We start from the raw sequence: 7,866 nt of genomic DNA on the forward strand, positions 1-7,866 counted from the left end.
CACCAGTTCAATTGTTAAATCTACAGCTACTATACACCAATGAGACCAGATCTTAGAAATGTGATTTTATTGAAATAAATAATAATAAATAAATATTACAGGTTAAATAATACAGGTTAAAAGATATTCAATACATTTTTTAAAGATTTATTTATTTATTTTAAAGTCAGAGTTACACAGAGAGAGGAGGGGAAGAGAGAGAGAGAGAGAGAGAGAGAGAGGTCTTCCATCCAATGGTTCACTCCCCACTTGGCCGCAAAGCATGGAGATGCACCGATCCGAAGCCAGGAGCTTCTTCCGGGTCTCCCACATGGGTGCAGGAGCCCAAGGACTTGGGCCATTTTCTACTGCATTCCCAGACCATAGCAGAGAGCTGGATCTGAAGTGGAGCAGCTGGGTCTTGAACTGATGCCCATATGGGATGCCGGCACTTCAGGCCAGGGTGTTAACCCTCTGTGCCACAGTGCCTAACCCTCAATAAATTTTTGATTGTGATTACTTGTCAGAATGAAGAAGGAGAGAACAATTGAACTGGTGGAAGTAATGCTTGTGTGTGTGTGAGTGTGTTTGCATGTGTTCATGTAAAAATGAGAAAAATTTAATAAATGGTTATACTGTATTTATTGCTTCTGGGTCATTTTATACGTCTGTTCATGGTATACTGTAGCTTTAAAATTTCTCAGATAATAATTAAAGAGATTATAGTATATGTTCACATTTTTAAACATTATTTAGAATATGGTTTTTAAGGACTACATAATATTTTGTATTATTGATTTATCATAGTGATTTAAAGACTTTTATTGTCATGTCTTTCAAATTTATCATTGCTAAGAATAGCAACATTAGAATATTATTACATGTAAAATTAATTTTATCTACCAGATATTTCTTATATACAGAACATTGTATATAAGCTTGTTAGTATAATTTTATTTCCTATCATATCATTTTAATGCTTATAAGTTTTGCTTTATATAGTTTGATATTGCATTATTTGGCACATAAAATTTCATAACTGTTATATGAACATGGTGAATTGTATTTATTTGTACAGACAGTATTTTTCTTTCTTTATTGTTTCTATTGCCTCTAATTCAATTGTACCTGATGTTACTATATTCACTGTTGTTCATATTTTCTTAAAGACTATTTTAATCTTAAAAGGGAGCGCCGCGGGGGTGGGTGCGCGGGGCTTCCCTGCGTCTTGTTCAGAACCCGGTCTGAGGCGGTGTGGTTTCGGCGATGAGCTCCCAGAAAGGCAACGTGGCTCGTTCCAGGCCTCAGAAGTACCAGAACATGTTTAGCTTCAAGAATGACAGATTCGATAAGAGTGCTCAGACCAAGAGAATTAATGCAAAACTTCATGAGGGAGTGTGTCAGCGCTGTAAAGAAGTTCTTGAATGGCGGGTAAAATACAGCAAATACAAACCATTATCGAAACCTAAAAAATGTGTTAAGTGTTTACAAAAGACAGTGAAAGATTCTTATCACATAATGTGTAGACTTTGTGCCTATGAACTTGAAGTTTGTGCAAAATGTGGAAAGAAAGAAGACATTGTTATTCCGTTTAACAAAGAACCTGAAAAGTCTGAAAATATTGACAGTAATCTAAGTTCCAACTGTAGAGGAAACTGCAGAAGAAATGAAGAAAGCGATGATGAGTTAGATTTTGATCTTGATTTAGATGACACAGAAGATTAACAACCCAGTTGATTAATGGAACTACATTAAAAGTTAGTCTTTGAGAACATGAGATTCTGACTAGCTTTTGACTTTGTTAGTTTCACAAAAGATGCTTTGAAGTCTTAATGAGTAAGTCAGAAAAAGTTGTAGGAAATAGAATTTGTACATGAACAGTGTAAGTTGTATATGATATTTGAATAACTGTAAAACTTTGAGCGTTTTCTTATAGTAAATTATTAAATTGAATATACTACAATATCTGCTGCAGTAAGAATTGGAGTATCATGATGCAATTCATGGGAATTATTTTGGAGAATATTTCCATATTTCCTAATAAAGAATTAAACAATATTTAGAATTGATGACTGTATAAGAACTATTATGAAAAATGAGATGACATTATATTATTGGCCTCAAAAATGGTTCTGGGCTAAGTACCTGTTCATAGATTGATCTCATGTAAATGGCCCACATAGCAAAAACCCATGACATTTGCTTGTTACAAAGCTAAGCATTTTATGTTTCCATAAAAGTGTCTAACAGGGACAGCCTTGTGGCATAATGGGTGAAGCTGTCACCTGCAACACCAGCATCCCATATGGGTGCCAGTTTGTGTCCCGGCTGCTGCACTTCCAATTCAGCTCCGTGCTAATGACCTGGGAAAAGCAGTGGAAGATGGCCCAAGTGTTTGGGCCCTGGCCACCATGTGGGAGATGCGGATGAAGTGCTTGACTCCTGGCTTTGGCCTATCCCAACCCTGACCCAAAGTTGTGGCTCTCTGGAGAGAACAGATGGAAGATCTCTCTCTCTCCCCTTCTCTCTCTCTCTCTTTCTGTCCCTCTCTCTCTAACTCCTCTGCCTTTCAAATAAATAAATAAATTTATAAAACGTTGTTTAACAAATGTATCCCAATTTTTCTGGTAAAGTATTTTTATATATTTTACCATATTATTTGTTATCTCTTCCTCTTGTGAAAGATACATACAGAAAAAGATCCCTAGAGTTTGTATGTATCGTTTGATGAATATTTGTAAAGGAAAGTTCATATCTTTACACTCAGATGAGGAAACTGCCAGCACCAGCAGCCCCCTGGGAAGCTCCTCTGTGTCAGGTTCATCTGTTTCCCATGCAGGGCACTGTCCTGAACTTTGTTTCTGTTTCCTTTATCTACTCTACTCCCCATGTTTATACCTAAACAGTATAACATTTTACCGCATTTTCTTTATATTTCGGCTTATAGGGGTGTGTGTGATTTAATTTACTGAATCACTTGAAAATAAACAGCAATAATTTTGAACACTTAAAAAAAATCTTAAAAGGAACATATAATTTCTGAATTATATAAATTATTTTAACAATACATGGGGAGTGAACCAGCGTATGGAAGACCTTTCTCTCTGCCTCTCCCTCTATCTGTAACTCTACCTCTCAAATAAATAAATAATTTAAAAAATACATTGTCAACAGTTTTCGGATGTTCCTTTGCCATATATATATCCATTTATACATGGCTCACAGTTGGAAATAGAACCTCATTGCACTGAATAAATACATAATTTTGGAGATGATATGCCTCATTTGTTATTGGTTCTCCTATAAAAGGGTAATTCAATTTCCATACATACTCAGGTGTTTTTCCTTTACATGAATTCATTCATCAGATTTTCATTAATCACTTAATATGTGACAGATATTGGGAATATAATCACGAGCAATTAAGACTGAATTATTTAATCCTGAGAATATAAACATTATTTTCAGGATTTTGTAGCTTATTTTCTCTCTCTGTGTGAGTGTATGCATGCACCTGTTTACACTCACACATGCCTATACTTCATTGTTTATTATAATTTTTTCCTTTTTATTTGAAATTTCTTATTGCTTATTGAGTGGATATTAGAAAACAATGATTTCTGTGTATATCAAATGATTCCTTGATTTTTCACTTTTAAGGATGCTAAGTTTGAGTCCCTTGGATTTATCTAAGAAAATTTATTTCTGAAAAGAATTAGAATGATACCTTCACCACAACTATATTTACTTTTTTTTTGTATCTCATTGCATTGTGTAAGATCTCAAAATAGCTATGTATAACAATTTGCCCACTTGTAGCAATGGATAACAAGTGTCAAATTATTTGATGTGTACTCTTGACTTGCAACTGATTTCTTTTACCAAGTTAAGGCTATATATGTATAGAGATATACACACACGCAGAAAGAGAGAGAGGGAGAATCTTCCATTTGTTGGTTCACTCCTTAAATGCCCCCAACAGACAGAACCAGGCCTGGCCAACACCAGGACATGGGACCTCAATTCAGGTCTCCCAGTGGGAAGAACCATAGCTATTGTAGCACCACTTGCTGCTTCCCACGGCACACAGCAGCAGGAAGCTGGAGTCTGAAGTGGAGTGGGGACTTGAACTCAGGCACTCCATTGTGGGAGCATTGTCCTGAGTGCTGAGCCAAATGCCCTCCCTTCTCCCCTCAAGTGTTTTTTAATCAACTCCAAACGTTTCTTCATTCCCTTTTACAATTCATCTCCTCACACAACTGCAGACTCAGGCAACAACAAATCTGCCTCTTCTTATTTTTAAGTAGTTAATACAGAATACAAAAAACATGTGTAGGAAAGAGATGGACATCTTAGGATTTGATTATTGTTTTCAGCCCTTATGTATACTACTTTTTACGTATTGAATATTATGATTAATGACACATTAAACCTGTGACTATAAAGTAAATTGGAATTATGTTTTTGCAAATACTGAACAAAGAAAAGGAAGAAAGGAGGGAGACTGAAGGAAGGAGAGAGGGAGAGGAATTATGGTTATCTTGTTAGACCCTCGGAGTGAGGATGCTAACACGTCGAGAGGCACACCCCAAAGACTCAGAGTCCAGACCGGCTGATGCAAAAGCAAGAGGATTTATTCAGCATCTGTGCAGACGGGCCTCCTGAACTTGGAAGCCCAGAGAGCGCCCCCAGCACAGAGCCACACGGTTTATATACCCGCAGCGACCAATCAAAAGCACTATAGTGTGCATGCACACAGCAGTCCAATCCGTGAGCTGATCATGTGAAAGGCATGCGTCTTCTATCCAATCAGCTATGGGATCACATGGGAGGCATGAACACAGCAGTCCAATCCATGAGCTGATCATGTGAAAGGCATGTGTCTTCTATCCAATCAGCTACGGGATCACATGGAAGGCATGCACCTCGTCGCCATTTTGTTGTTTACTTCTTTAGCAGTTCCTTTCCCTGTCAGCGTCATCTTGTTCACCCTGAGGGGGGACGACGTCTCGCTCCCTTCGTTCCCCTGGAGGGAGAGCAGCATCCCGCTTCCCACAGCGTTATTTGAGTATTAGGAGGCATACAAACTGGGTTAGGTCTTAGCACAGCCAGGCACAAGTGTCGCAGCTAGCTAAGCATAGGGTCGCTTATTTTTATAGCTGCACCTAATTTTAGCTTTGGGGGAAAAAGTTTAGGGCTATAATTTTTAAACTTTAATTTTATTTTGGGCAAAGGTGACTTCTTGTTTTTAATAGTGTTAGCTTAAGTCACTCCATCCTGGTTTGATTTTTAAGGTTCTTCAATCTTCTTAGAATTTGTCTATGAAACACATGAAATGTGTTCTCTTTATATTAATTGTAAAGTAATTTTACCTGTTTTAGACTTGCACATAAATGGAATCCGACAGCCTGTATTCTTCTATGTCTGGTTTCTTCATTCATTTATTTATTTGTTTATCTGAAAGGCAGAGTGACAGAGAAGAAGAGACAGAAAGAAAGAGATCTTCCAACTGATGGTTCTCTTCCCAAATGGCCACATAGCTAGGTCTGGACCAGGCTGAAGCCAGGAGCCCAGGAATTCCATCCTGGTCTCCCGTATAGGTGGCAAGAACACAAATACTTGGGCCTTCTTCAGCTGCTTTCCCAGGCCCATTAACAAGGAGCTGGATTGGAAACAGAGCAGCCGGGACTGAATTGGCATTCTGTTTTGAGATACCAGGGTCCCAAGTGGTGGCTTACCCTCTGCCCCACAACACCAGCCCCTACAATGAATTTTTGAAATGTTCTCATTTTGTTGCATATACCAGTAGTCCATACTTTTGTTGCTCTGTGTTATCCTATTGCGTCTGTTCATATATTTTCAGTTATTTTGTATAAATATCTAGGGATGAATTACCAGGTCATATCATAAACGTACATTGGACTTCAAAAGAGGCTGCCAACTCTGGCCTCAGAATCAGCCCTTAAGGCATTTGGATCTGGCTAAAAAGCCCATGAGAGCATTTCAGGCATGGAAAGCCAAGACACTGGCAAAAAATGTCCTACATGAAGGATCTCTGTGAGTGAGATCCCAGGGGAAAGTAGGGGCCATCAAAGAAGGAGGTACCTTTCTCTGAAGGGAGGAGAGAACTTCCACTTTGCTTATGACCCTGTCAAAATACTGATGGAGTTTGTGGACTCAAAAGGCTTCCATAGCCTTGGCAGCTCATGACAAGAGCCTCAGTGATCACTGATGTCATAAATGAGAGTGTCAATTGTTAAATCAACAACAGGAGTCACTGTGCACTTGCTCCCTATGTAGGACATCTGTCCTTAATGAGTTGCACTATGAGAATTAATGGTAAAACTTGTCTTCAAACAGTAATTTATACTTTGTGTGTCTGTGTGGGTGCAAACTGTTGAAATCTTTACTTAGTATAGAGTAGATCTTCTGTATATAAAGATAATTAAAAATGAATATTAATAAAGAATGGGATGGGAGAGGGAGTAGGAGGTGGAATGGTTTGGGGGTGGGAGGGCTGGTATGGGGGGAAGAACAATTATAATCCAAAAACTGTACCTATGAAATTTATTTTTATTAAATAAAAGCTTTCTAAAAATTTTTTAAATGATCCTCAGAATGGAGGAATAAAGAAAAAAAAAGATACTGACAATCTGGACTCTGTTTTAATTGTGTGGTTATCCTTACAACAATATCAGTGTCTTCATTAACATTACAATTTGAAAATAGGTATCTCAAGTTCTCTTATCTTTGTTTCCTTTATTCAAAATTGCTTTGGCTACTCCGGGTCATTTGACTTTTTGTTCCAATCAGCTCATCAATATCTATAAAAAATACTTTTCTGGGATTTGGATTGAAATCACAAAGAATCAATAGTTCTGTGTGATAGTAATGGACATCTTAATGATATTGTGTTCACAACCATGAACATGAGGTACTTGTCATTTATTTAATTTCTTAATTTATATTGAGCATTGTTTGAAGTAATCAGAATATAAATCATACATAGGCTGATGATTCTACCTGTATTTTATATTTTGATGTGGTTTGAAGTAATTTTATTTTACAAATATCATTTTTCAATTGATTGCTGCTTGTATATACAGTTGATTTTTATATATTGATTATTCGTTCTTCAAACTTAAGTTCATTTATTTCTTCTAATAGCTGCTCAGTAGTTTTATTTTTATTTTATTTATTTATTTATTTATTTTTTTTTTTTTGACAGGCAGAGTGGACAGTAAGAGAGAGAGACAGAGAGAAAGGTCTTCCTTTCTGCCATTAGTTCACCCTCCAGTGGCCGCCGCGGCTGGCGCACTGCGGCCAGCGCACCGCGCTGATCCGATGGCAGGAGCCAGGTACTTATCCTGGTCTCCCATGGGGTGCAGGGTCCAAGCACTTGGGCCATCCTCCACTGCACTCCCAGGCCACAGCAGAGAGCTGGCCTGGAAGAGGGGAAACCAGGACAGAATCTGGCGCCCCGACCGGGACTAGAACCCGGTGTGCCGGCACTGCAAGGCGGAGGATTAGCCTAGTGAGCTGCGGCGCCGGCGCTCAGTAGTTTTTAATAGCTTTCTTACAATTTAAATGCATAGAATTATAGCATTACAGAGGATTTTATTTCCTGGATCACATATGTTTTATCTCATTTATCATTTTATTAATGTGTTTATTATCTTTGCTAATTTTACAACTTTTTTTCCTGTATAATGTTTAATGAAAGTAGTGGGAGTGAACATAATTGCGTTGTTTTCAATTCTGGAAGAAAACAGATTTCACACTTTATTAATATATTATCTAGTTGTATATTTTTGTAAATATATCAAATTAAAGAAATTCTTTCTACTCTTAGCATTCTAATATTTTATGAATTATGAATTTTCTGCA

At 37.5% G+C, this 7,866-nt stretch overlaps 1 pseudogene; it reads left to right on the forward strand.

The window, feature by feature from the left end:
• Positions 1–1,171: 1,171 nt before the first annotated feature.
• Positions 1,172–1,840, forward strand: LOC138844192 (uncharacterized protein C9orf85 homolog pseudogene; annotated as a pseudogene).
• Positions 1,841–7,866: the final 6,026 nt, after the last annotated feature.

The sequence above is a fragment of the Oryctolagus cuniculus genome, chromosome 11 (genome assembly GCF_964237555.1).
Source record: "Oryctolagus cuniculus chromosome 11, mOryCun1.1, whole genome shotgun sequence".
Taxonomy (NCBI): Eukaryota; Metazoa; Chordata; class Mammalia; order Lagomorpha; family Leporidae; genus Oryctolagus; species Oryctolagus cuniculus.